Raw genomic sequence first — 14,135 nt, forward strand, 5'->3', positions numbered from 1 at the left:
CTTGTGAGTAGAATAAAATTTCCAATGGTAAACTTAACTGCTTTTTCGACGTTATTTTACCAGCTAACTAAAAACAGGAAAGCCTTGAACCCCTTCCACTAAATTTAGTTAGTATTAAGATTATTTTACAGGGAGTGCAGTGGAGCTGACGCTGAAATCATTAAGTATTTGGTTATATCATCGCTAGTCTCACTGAACTCTTCTGAATTCTACATGTCATGTGTGGTCTGGCGTCTCCTTACCAGCAACAGGTCCCAGGTTCAAACTAGTCGATTCCCTAAAAAACATGCTCAGAGCGTCGTTGCGCGAAAGTGGTAGGGAGACATGATATAGAACAAACAGACACCACGCAGAATGTTAGAAGGACACTTGCTGAACAGAGGTGACCAAAATGCTAACCATTTCCGTAGAACATACTAATGTACATGTCATGTGAAAATGAACGTCCTATCTCTAGTCGTTCAAGGCCTTCTGTTTTTTTTCTGAACATGAGTGTATGTATTTGTAGTTAGTAAATCAATAGTGGCAGTCAGAATAGTTATTAAATTATTGTCTGATAGGTAAGTGAGAGACCGAAGTTATGGCTTTGAAATGCCAGCTGACTTTAACCAAGGAAAAATGTATTTTCACTAATATTTCCTACTTGTTTCCATGGAAAAATATTTAAATGAAAAGTACTACAGAGGACTATGCACAAGTCTCAGAGAAATGGATTTTATTCCTTTTTTTTTTTTTTGGTAAACTCCGTGGTTAGAATTTTCATTTTTTTTTTTTTTTTTGTCTCCTTTAGTGAGAATGATATCTGCACACATTGGTGCCTGTTATGAGCTACTTTGCGTGTTAGCAGTTTGTTGCATTCACTTTGCAATGAATTAGTGATGGTATTACTTCGCTAAGGACAGTTGTCGAGAACTCTATGTGTTTCTTGCTGTGTTGCCGTCTGAGCAGATCCAAGACACAAAATGTTACCACTCCAATCAATCCGATGCCCAAAGGAAGCTGTGAATACGTAATTCTTAACTGAATAGTGATTAAAATGCTCGTGAGTGAGGCCTAAATGTGCATAAAATGTTTTGTAAGTAAAACAGGAAGGTGAGAAGGAATCTACTTGATCCAGTCTAAACAGGTATCTATGATAAAAAATTAAACAGTGATAGGTGGTGGTAAGAGATAACCCGAGTCGCGCACTGAATACAGTGGATAAAATAAAATTACCTTTCACTTACCGGTGATAGGATGTTGCGCAGGCGAAAGACAATTCCAGTCGCAAAAGGAGTCTTCAGTTCGTCCAGAGAACAGTGCCTAACACTGTGAAATCGCTGGTTACACACATGTTCTGAATACTCAATAAATCAACGTTGCATGTGTAAGCACCGGTCAATGTGGCAGCGTTGCGAGATTCAAACACTAGGTCACCCGGTGTGATGGCGTAAAATACAATTGCTGTCGGTGTTCTGATTCAGACGCTTCCGCTCTTAACGTTCAGTGAGAAATAAGAAGTGTTTTAAGGCTGACAAAACGATACACAGAGATACTGTATACTGTGCATGTGTTTATATATTTCTAGACTGTTCATTAACTGGTGAAAACGATTTAAAAGCCTACCTACGATTCCGTAAATGAATTGTGCTAAAACAAAAATTGTCACAGTCATGCGCAACATTTCCTCCTCAGATTATACTCACAACAATTTCTTATAAGTAAACGGTGATGTAAGTAACAATGATTACTATCTTACTAGGAGACAACAAATTAACTGTACCCTAAAATAGACTCCTCTGATCCCACAAGCATGTATCTCGTGTGCGCAACCATTCTAATACATGTTTGTCTATTTTTTTCATGTAATCCACCGAATGTGGACTTCGTCATATGTTGGAACCGTTTTCTGAATGGCCTGTACTGTCCATTACCCCCCGAGAAAAACCTTGCTCCCTGGTCCTGGCTTGCGATGGTGGGTCCAGAGACGTGACACCACAGCGTCTGTAATCCTACGCTCCTGTTCCATAGGCTGCAGTTCCCACATCACTGGCCCTATACGGTTGAAGCTACCATTCAAAATTCTCATGAATGATATAACCCATCACCTAGCATCCAAAATTTTTTATGAAAGGACTATTACAGTAAGCAAGCCATTTGTGTATTGGTGTCATGCACTGAATAAACAAAAGAGCTAGGACTCGTATACAACTATTAGATGTGGTAACTGTGTAACTAATATGAATCTTGAAAGTTTTAAAAACTTTTAAACCCGTTAACATCTCGGCATAATGAAGGATAGTATTATCTTTTATAATACTTGTACAATGCATAGGTTTAAAAATAGTGAAAAACTTAATATGTGCCAGCAAATAAATACTTTTGGTGTATTTAACATACTAAATATTTATCATTTCTGTACATTTCCAGTTACTGAAAGACTTCTGAGTATGATTTCGTCACGTAAACGTACTCATTTCCTTGCTGCAATCAAAGGGGCAGTATTTTTCTCTTTTTTCCTGTTTTAGTAAAGTTATTTTTTTTAAGTTCAGATGTAATAATCTGGCTATGAAGTGTGTTATTTGTGATGAAGAAAAGTCTCATGTATATAAAACATAAAATCATAATATGGAGGAATAAGTTTAGTAAGTAAGTTATCTTTGTAAAGCAATATCTGTCTTTTGTCAAATATACTTCACTCGCCAGTTCCTTCTTTATCTTTCCTTCTCCCATCCACGATCTGTTAAGATGCATGTACTACTGTAATTTTCTTTATGTGACAATACCAACTCGTTTTTGTTCAAACATTGTGTCATGGTCTTTTATTTTGTACCAATAATACCCTTGGTATGTGACTGACAAGTTTTACTGTGGAAGTGCGTGCGAGTGTTATTGTATGAACGGGAATAACCGTCTTGGGTGATATATGCTTAACCACCATTGCCGCCATTTCACCGTCATAACTACGAATTGTAGTAATTACTTAGAACCTGCTTCTCACCGAAGTCTGACTGCCCAATATGAATAACATGGGCGTACTTAGGACAATCCAAACTGCTATGGTCGCGAAAACTGGTAGCCAACCCAGTTGTTTCTAAAGAGTAAAATCTCATGTCTCGTAGAAATTCACTCTGTAGACTTTTCTTTAGCTTAACTCACCCCCTGTGAATGGAGAGTCGAATTTTGTATGTAAAATATATTTATTTTTCAGGATTTAATAATAATCACAAGTCAAATGAGAATTTCACATTTTTATTTCCATTTCGTACGCTTCATCAGTTTAATTAAATGACATATATTTTTCATTGTGGTGGCACTGAGTAACTATGAAGCCATGCACTAACGCTTTGCTCAGGAATAATGAGAGAAATGATCTTGTGCCTTCAGTTCAATCATTAGCTCGATGATAACCAATTCTCATGTCGTATCATTTGCAACGACAGAAATGATTTCTATTACTGTAATAACTTTTTTCCAGATCTCAGAAGGTAAATTTGCCTCCAGAATTCCGGATCAGCAGTTGTTTGCCCTACTGACACAATGTTTTGTGCTGACGGTGTATTACGAGATACGAACAATCAAGTACTATAAGCCGTAATGGAATCCACAATTACGGTACATGCTTTTCCTTCTAGATGTAATCTGGATGAAGCTTATGAGATCCAAGATTAGATTTAGTTATGAGAAACCTAGTCACTTAACAATACCGAAGCTTTCAGATGCCAAAGAATATCCATTGTGTTAAGTACGTGTCTCTGTACAGAATCCATACCAGATAATCAGTCAGACCGCATAATAATGTTATCTTTTTAGGTTTTATTCACTTAGCAATGAGGTCATCTTTAATCAGGGAAATTTTATTTGGAACTTAATGGCCACTGCTAATGGAACATATTTTAAGGGGGGTAGGACGTAAAAAGGGCCGACTTGGAGCAGAAGAGACACCACAGGACATTTTAATTTCCTCTGTCTACACTCTTACAAATAAATTCATAATTTTTTCACTTACTATTGGATGCATTTGTTGCTATGGGTACACTTATCTTCATAAGTAAGAGAGATTCTGCGACAAATTTTTCACTGCATAGAGAGAATACGTACTTGTGAAAGAAAATCTAGAATTTATTCAATTTATGAAAAAATGAATGAGCCGTTACATTTTAAACTTAATGTTCAGAAAAAACTGATATTTTATAGTTAATTATCGCAGTTTTTATCACAATTTTTAATACATGTGGAAAATTCTAGACTTTGATACACCTGTAAGTATGGTTTGTATGCTGTGCAAAATTCATCGAATAATCTCTCTTACTTATGAAGAAAAGTGTATGTATAGCATCAAATGCAGCCAATAGTAAGCGAAAAATGATGAAATTTGACATATAAAAAGAGTTATTTTGTTATGTTTTTGACGTTCCACCTCTATGAGTATGAATCCCGAATCCTTCCGGGTCATGCTGAGAAAGTTTTATGAATTCATTTGTAAAAGTATAGACAATGGAAATTAAAACGTCCTGTGGCGCTTCTCCTGCTCCAAGTAGGCCCATTTGACGTCTGACCCCTCTTAAAGACACCGTCAATCGCACTGAAGGCTTATGTAAGACTTGACGACTTCCTAATCATAAGATAGTAGTACTATTCCATAAAAAATTCTCACTAATGTTATATCTAACCTCACTATTCGCGAAAGTCTGCAAAAAACCGGTGGTGCATTGTTGGTTGGGAGAGCCCAAGAGGTGCGTTCTGCCGCCGAGTCGGAAAGGATTTTGGTCCGCCGCCCACAGTTGCCCACTTTTCCATGCGGTTATGTGAGAATTGTGTATTTGTAGAGTGGCGAGTGTAATGGATGTGTGCATCATGTGGTGCTATATCTGTGTTATATAATGATAATGAGAGAAGAGAGATAGAGAGAGTGACAGCACATTGCCTACTCCCCACGAATAGCAGCAAGTGGGGGGCCGGTTTAACGTCCCCACCTAACAGACCGATGACTATCAACAGCATCAAAAGACACTGCGGTGAGGTTTGGAATTTAATCTAGGATGCTGGTGCAAAATCTAGTGATTAGGAAATCTCCTTCCCCATTGACCACAGGATTCGAATTTGCTTACCTCCAAGTCGAGCGTCATCGCAAAGGTGTGCGTTAGTGACGTTGGCTACAGAAGTGGATTGAATTATGCAATTTTTTAATCTTGTTGTTCTTATTCCCACTTGAATTTTGTAGGTACTATAGTTTACTGAATTTCAATGTCTGTTGTCTTCCATATGCAAACCAATTTGTTCCGTTTTCTGTAGGAAGGGCTTTTTGTACATGCACATATGCCGGGCATGTATGTTGATATTCCTTGTTCTGTTCTACAGTCCGAAAACTTGCTTGATACAACACTCCAACATGTGCAAGTCTCTTTACGTCCGTGTAACTACTGAAACCTACGTTAATTTAAACCAGCTAACAATATTCGTTTTTTTTTTGCCTTCCTCTACTACTTTAACCCCCGTCCGCCCCCCCCCCCCCACACACACACACTACGATCCAATACTAAACTGATAATCCCCGGTTGTCCTAGAACTTGTTCCCCCAACCAATTCGTCATTTTAGACATGGCGTGCCGCATGTTTATTTTTTCCTCGGTTCTGTTCAGAACCTCGGCCCATAAAATCTCAAGTATTCTTCAGCAGCATCACATTTCAAAACCTTCAATTGTCTTCTTGTCTGAACTGTTTATGTTACACGTTTCACTTCAATACAACGCGAGACTCCAAATATACTCAGGAAAGACTTCCTAAAACTTAAATTTGTATTTGATGTAACAAATTTCTCTTCTTTGGAAACGTTTTCCCTGCCATTGTCAGTGCCTTTGATATCCTTTCTACTTCGGCCACCACCAGATTTTTACTGCCATCTACTACTACCTTTAATATCTCACAACCTGACCTAATTCCTTCAGCAAGACCTGATTTAATCTGAGTACATTTCATTCCAATATACTTGTTTAGCTTCTGTTTAAGTTCGTCTTGTATCATCCTTTCAAGTCACTGTCCCTTCCGTTCAAATGCTCTTCAAAAGCACTTTGGTGTCTCTGTCAGTACTGCAATGTCATCGGCACAACTCTGTTTTTATTTCTTCTCCCGGAACTTCAATATCTTCTCCATATTTTTTATTTGGTTCCTAGTGTTTCTTGCTCAATATACAGGTTGCATAACATCGGAGATAGGTTACAACCTTGTCATACTCACTTTTCAACCAGTGCTCCCTTTTCATTCCCTCCAACCCTGATAACGGCTAGTTGGTTTCTATACAAGTTGAAAATAGTATTTCGCTCCCTACATTTTACTGCTGCCGCCATCAGAATTTCAAAGAGAGTATTTTCAGCCAGTATAGTCAAAAGCTTTCTCTGAGTCCAAAAATGCTATAAACATAGGTTTGCCTTCCCTTAACCTATCTTATAAGTTAAATTATAGGGTCAGTATTGTCTCGCAGGTTTCTGTATCTTCCTCGAGGTCGGCTTCTACCAGTTTTTCTAGTATTCTGTAAATAAATCGTGTAACTATTTTGCAACCATAATTTATTAAACTAATAGTTCGGTAATATACACACCTGTTAGCGTAAGTGGTTGTGTGATTATCTGGAGAGTGGGGGAGGGGGGGGGGGACGAAATATCTCTGGCCTTGGGGACCACCATCCGTAAACCCGGCCGTGTTCACACCTCTTTTCATTTTTACTTACTGTTATTTTGTATGAATAACTAGTTTTAACTTCATGTAGTCAAGGACTACAACTTTCTTTCACTTTGGGAAGTGCATAGCTTAACACTTCGCTTCATAAATATTAGTTTCCGAACTTTTTTGACGAAGAATATTGCTACATCTGTTATCAAAAAACTTAATCACAGACAACAGGATGTTGTTGTTGTTGTTGTTGTCTTCAGTCCTAAGAGACTGGTTTGATGCAGCTCTTCATGCTACTCTATCCTGTGCAAGCTTCTTCATCTCCCAGAACTTACTGCAACCTACATCCTTGTTAATCTGCTTAGTGTATTGATCTCTTGGTCTCCCTCTACGATTTTTACCCTCCACGCTGCCATCCAATGATAAATTTGTGATCCCTTAATACCTCAGAACATGTCCCACCAAACGGTCCCTTCTTTTTGTCAAGTTGTGCCACAAACTCCTCTTCTCCTCAATTCTATTCATTACCTCCTCATTAGTTATCTGATCTACCCATCTAATCTTCAGCATTCTTCTGTAGCACCACATTTCGAAAGCTTCTATTCTCTTCTTGTCCAAACTATTTATCGTCCATGTTTCACTTCCATACATGGCTACACTCCATACAAATACTTTCAGAAACGACTTCCTGACACTTAAATCTATACTCGATGTTAACAAATTTCTCTTCTTTAGAAACGCTTTCCTTGCCATTGCCAGTCTACATTTTATATCCTCTCTACTTCGACCATCATCAGTTATTTTGCTCCCCAAAGAGCACAACTCCTTTACTACTTTAAGTGTCTCATTTCCTAATCTAATTCCTCAGCATCACCCGACTTAATTCGACTACATTCCATTATCTTAGTTTTGCTTTTGTTGATGTTCATTTTATATCCTCCTTTCAAGACACTGTCCATTCCATTCAGCTGCTCCTCCAAGTCCTTTTCTGTCTCTGACAGAATTACAATGTCACCGGCAAACGTCAAAGTTTTTATTTCTTCTCCATGGATTTTAATACCTACTCCGAATTTTTCTTTTGTTTCCTTTACTGCTTGCTCAATATACAGATTGAATAACATCGGGGAGAGGCTACAACCCTGTCTCGCTCCCTTCCCAACCGCTGCTTCTCTTTGATGCCCCTCGACTCTTATAACTGCCATCTGGTTTCTGTACAAATTGTAAATAACCTTACGCTCCCTGTATATTACCTCTGCCACCTTTAGAATTTGAAAGAGAGTATTCCAGTCAACATTGTCAAAAGCTTTCTCTAAGTCTACAAATGCTAGAAACGTAGGTTTTCCTTTCCTTAATCTTTCTTCTAAGATAAGTCGTAGGGTCAGTACTGCCTCACGTGTTCCATCATTTCTACGGAATCCAAACTGATCTTCCCCGAGGTCGGCTTCTACCGGTTTTTCCATTCGTCTGTAAAGAATTTGCATTAATATTTTGTAGCTGTGACTTATTAAACTGATAGTTGGGTAATTTTCACATCTGTCAACACTTGCTTTCTTTGGGATTGGAATTATTATATTCTTCTTGAAGTCTGAGGGTATTTCGCCTGTCTCATACATCTTGCTCACCAGATGGTAGAGTTTTGTCAGGACTGGCTCTCCCAAGGCCATCAGTAGATCTAATGGAATGCTGTCTACACCCACGGCCTTGTTTCGACTTAGGTCTTTCAGCGCTCTGTCAAACTCTTCACGCAGTATCGTGTCTCCCATTTCATCTTCATCTACATTCTCTTCCATTTCCATAATATTGTCCTCAAGAACATCACCCTTGTGTAGACCCTCTGTATACTCCTTCCACCTTTCTGCTTTCCCTTCTTTGCTTAGAACTGGGTTTCCATCTGTGCTCTTGATATTCATACAAGTGGTTCTCTTTTCTCTAAAGGACTCTTTAATTCTCCTGTGAGCAGTATCTATCTTACGATCTCATTTTTGAGACATTTGTGTTCCTTTTTGCCTGCTTCATTTACTGCATTTTCGTATTTCCTCCTTTCGTCAATTAAAATCAATATTTCTTCTGTTACCCAAGGATTTCTACTAGCCCTCGCCCTCGTCTTTTTACCTACTTGATCCTCTGCTGCCTTCACTACTTCATCCCTTAGAGCTACTCATTCTTGTTCTACTGTATTTCTTTCCTCCATTCTTGTCAATCGTTCCCTAATGCCCTCTCTGAAACTCTTTACAACGTCTGGTTCTGTCAGTTTATCCAGGTTCCATCTCCTTAAATTCCCACCTTTTTGCAGTTTCTTTAGTTTTAATCTACAGTTCATAACCAATAGATCGCGGCCAGAGTCCACATCTGCCCCTGGAAATGTCTTACAATTTAAAACCTGGTTCCTAAATCTCTGTCTTACCATTATATAATCTATCTGACACCTTCTAGTATCTCCAGGATTCTTTCATGTATACAACCTTGTTTTAAAATTCTTGAACCAAGTGTTAGCTATGATTAAGTTATGCTCTGTGCAAAATTCTACCAGACGGCTTCCTCTTTCATTTCTTACTCCCAATCCATATTCACCTACTATGTTTCCTTTTCTCCTTTTTCCTACTCTCGAATTCCAGTCATCCATGACTATTAAATTTTCGTCTCCCTTCACCATCTGAACAATTTCTTTTATCTCATCATACATTTCATCGACTTCTTCATTATCTGCAGAGCTAGTTGGCATATAAACTTGTACTACTGTAGTAGGCATGGGCTTCGTGTCTATCTTGGCCGCAATAATGCGTTCACTATGCTGTTTGTAGTAGCATTCCTATTTTTTTATTCATTATTAAACATATTCCTGCATTAACCCTATTTGATTTTGTGTTTATAACCCTGTATTTACTTGACCAAAAGTCTTGTTCTTCCTGCCACCGAACTTCACTAATTCCCACTATATCTAACTTTAACCTATCCATTTCTCTTTTTAAATTTTCTAACCGACCTGCCCGATTAAGGGATCTGACATTCCACGCTCCGATCCGTAGAACGCCAGTTTTCATTCTCCTGATAACGACGTCCTCTTGAGTAGTCCCCACCCGGAGATCCGAATGGGGGACTATTTTACCTCCGGAATATTTTACCCAAGACGACGCCATCATCAGTAAAGCTGCATGTCCTCGAGAAAAATTACGGCTGTAGTTTCCCCTTGCTTTCAGCCGTTCGCAGTACCAGCACAGCAAGGCCGTTTTGGTTAGTGTTGCAAGGCCAGATCAGTCAATCATCCAGACTGTTGCCCCTGCAACTATTGAAAAGGCTGCTGCCTCTCTTGAGGAACCACACGTTTGTCTGGCCTCTCAACAGATATCCCTCTGTTGTGGTTGCACCTACGGTATGGCTATCTGTATCGCTGTATCGCTGAGGCACGCAAGCCTCCCCACCAACGGCAAGGTCCATGGTTCATGGGTGAGGGAGGGGGGGGGGGGGGGGGGGAGGGACAACAGGATAATCTGCGAAAAATAAGTTATTAATGTCCCCTGTCGTTAATACATAAGAAGGACAATAATTGTCGTGTTCCCATTACCTGAAGTCAACAAAACGTTATTTCAGTGTCTGTAAAAGACTTTCTCAGTGACAATGTGCTATATTCTGCTTGTCAATAAACCTTCATTGTAGTCGCATACTTGAGTCCATATTTTATACAAACTGTTTTCCACATGACATCTATCTACAATAAGCATCACAATTCCTGTTTTTTTATGTAGTGTCTTAACATCGATGTCGATATCGTACCCATAAAATGGCAAATGGGTCTCTCTCATGGTTAGGTCTTTCAGGCCGTTTACACAGTTCTCTTCAGTATTGCTTTTGAAAGTAACGACTGGCAAATTAGGTTCATTTAGTTTCATTTATACGGCTTTCATTACCCACGTGCCGAGTTACCGCCTCTTTGCATACAATTCATTGGTTTTCAAAGTGCAGCTAAAACGCTCCTGTATTGCCTTGTCTTTTGTCTGGCTAGGCCGTCTGGGAGCTTAGTGCCGTGCTGCAAAGCATTCTTACCTTAGAAGTAATAACTTCTTTTTTGCGAAGATAGTTTCTTTCCTTTTATGATGCCAGTCGTTACTCTCGTTTGATGACGCTTATCATCTCTTCTACCTCAAGTTAATTTTTCTACCCCTACCCAACTATCACACGCAACGCCTACGGTACTATTCCAACCTTTGTCAGTTCACACGCTCTTTCACACTATATGTCTTCCCAGCGCCAAGTTAATAACTTATTACAACGTAAATTTATTTGTTATGATCACAAGATACAAAACGTATCACCGATTTCGAATGTTCAAGAGTTATCTCGCAAGTTTTATGCCGAGACAAGTATTCAGTTTAGTTTCGTGGTTTCTAACTTTTGCATCTTAGTGAAACCTTTAGACTTTAACCTGGCATTGTATATGTTGTAACTTTATGCTCACTAGTCGCTGTATGTGGCTATTACTTGTTCCGAATACAATGATTCCGTTTCTAAAGTGCCTAGGTGCATTACTATGTACATTACATGCAGTCATTACGAAAACAAACCACGACCTAACACATGTGATAACTATATTGATGTATACGCTTTATACACAGTCTGAATGGTGACACTGAACTAAATAACACCAGATTGTGAATATAATCTGGATGAATTAACGTGTATAAAAAATGTTCAGGTCTGGCTCTAATAACCTCTGCAGCAGCGGATAACTGGTCTATGCATTGTGGCTACTTTCCACTGCTGCAAGCCGAAATAAAGTTACTTAAATAACTCTTGCCATGTCCAAAGCAGGAGTATTACGCATCATCATAATACACAGTTAACACTCGGATCCCATGAGCTGCAATGTGAGTCCGAATTATTTTCTTTTCCAAACTTTTAGATACCAAGTGGGATAGAGACTTTCGCTGTCGAACACATTGAAAACTAATTCCTCTTAATGCTTGTATTAATTATCAGAATTTATAAAATATGAATATATCTACGTCATTGGACATAGATATTAACAACTAGCTGAAATCTGGAGATAAACAGTAAATTTACAAGGTTAACTCTTTAAGCAAAACTTTATTGAAGTCTAATTCCTTAAACAAGATTTACTTCAATATCTGAAAATTAAACGGCGTAAAGAGTGATGTATTTCTTTCTTGAGTTCATGTATTTATGGCATATTAAAACAACTTTACCAAATAGTCATACAATGTGAGTAACAAAAATTTACAAAGCAAAACTGACGATGTTCCCTAAATGAGACAGTCTACTTTAAGCAAGGCTGGTGCACCTGCGAAATCACCTTCTTTAATATGTTTCAAGTTACAGCAACTGCATTCTGAAATTAGGCCTTCGCATCTATACACATATCAACGTTAAACACACACACACTCTATCTCTCTCTCTCTCTCTCCCGTGGACTGACTTCTTGATAACATTAACTTTGGAATCCAGAGCGCCTGGTTTATAAACGCATTCAGGCAAAGTGTTATCTACAGCCAGTATCACGTACAAAGCTTTCACCCCTCATAGTGTAACAATCTCTCATCAGCCATCCTACCATACAATGACTTCGCAGAATGTTTATTGCTAAGAGACATAGATGGAAATGTTCAAGAAATTCGTTCACAAATAAGAGATAGGACTGTTGATATTTGAATATATAAGAAATTATCGAAAAGTACATAAAGTTGTGCAGGATCCAGTGATAATAAAACACAACAAAAATCATTGTGTGCTGAAACATCAAACACATGAAACATACTTAATAAAAATGAGTAGTGGTAATGTAATATCGACAACGAAATATCTATTATTAGTAACTGAAAAGAGGAAAAATAATACCGAGCACGCTGGTGCAGTGGTTAACACACTGGACTTCTATTCGGGAAGATAATGGTTGAAGCCAGCGTCCTGCCATCCTGACTTTGATTTTCCGTAATTTACCTAAACCACTTCAATCAAATGCTGGGATGGTTCCTTTAAAATGGCACCACCGCTTTCCTTCCCCATCCTTCCCCCATCCGATGGGACCAATGACCTTGCTGTTTTGTCCCCTCCCCCAGATCAACCAACCACACTGTCCTAGAATTCTCCCAGTCAACCGAAACTGAAACTGAAAAGAGAACTACGGATATTATATTTCTGAGCGAGTTAAGAAGACAGACTCAAAAAGTAAGTACTCTATAGGAAATTGTGTAGTGTGTACATGATCATCAATGCAAAACAACAACATAGTATATGGAACAACGATAATAAATGGTACCTCTTGAGCAAGGAAATAAACTGAATGATTTACAACTATAAACAATACATTGACCTGTACTCAAAATTTGTATAAAAATTGTCTTCAGCAGATAATTCAATCCTTCTTTTCACATCTACCAGCAAATGTATAATAAAACAAATATATCTTTAAATCTCTGTTTAAGAAAAAATCCTTTATTCTCCTTGTTATCCTTAGCATGACACATTACGCAACAAACTCTTGTATATATTCACAAATCCGCCATAATGCATTACATCATCTTCCCTCATTGGTTCTTATTCAGATACTGTCAGAATACAGCCAAAATAAAATAGGAATATTCTCAGCATTATCACAATAGGCTTACAGCTAAAATGTATAATTACGTGACCATAAATATGCAAGTTATTCCTTGTTAGTTCAGTGTGTGTAATGTATACTTAGCTTTCTCTTTTGAAACAGTGTGCAATAATTTAGCACAAATCCCTAACATAAATATCATCCATAGCAAAAGAATGGTTCAAATGGCTCTGAGCACTATGCGACTTAACTTTTGAGGTCATCAGTCGCCTAGAACTTAGAACTAATTAAACCAAACTAACCTAAGGACATCACACACATCCATGCCCGAGGCAGGATTCGAACCTGCGACCGTAGCGGTCACGCGGTTCCAGACTGAAGCGCCTAGAACCGCACGGCCACATCGGCCGGCCATCCATAGCAGTTCAGAAAATTTTACATCGTATACTGTCACACAAAACTGTGATTAATTCCGGACTAATGATAGTCGATGCGCATAGCAAACAATCAAGTAATAAAGGAAGTTGCTGCAAGAATATACTATAGCAACTTTGACAAAAGAAAAGGCAGAAATTACTTATCATTAAAAATACTCAACATCCTACTAAACATATCTTGTTTCTATAGTGACTGGCATTATTAGTTATTAAGCTCTGCCTATTTAAATACTCCTACAGGCTGCAGTAGTGGTAAAATCCGTTCTTTACTGTATTACTTTCTCAAACGAATTTAAACCTATCCTTGAAGTCATTTATATTTCCTACAACGAATGGTACAAAAGCTATAAGTATAATCCCACAGTAGTTTCAGATTCCCATGACAGAGTGTGCTTCTAAACAGATGTGTTCCAATGCGTTTATCGTCCTTTGTATTGTATTGTATTTTATTGTATTGTATATTAACCGGGGACTTAGAAACGACGGAGAGGTTTCGC

The sequence above is a fragment of the Schistocerca piceifrons genome, chromosome 2, assembly GCF_021461385.2.
Source record: "Schistocerca piceifrons isolate TAMUIC-IGC-003096 chromosome 2, iqSchPice1.1, whole genome shotgun sequence".
NCBI lineage: Eukaryota > Metazoa > Arthropoda > Insecta > Orthoptera > Acrididae > Schistocerca > Schistocerca piceifrons.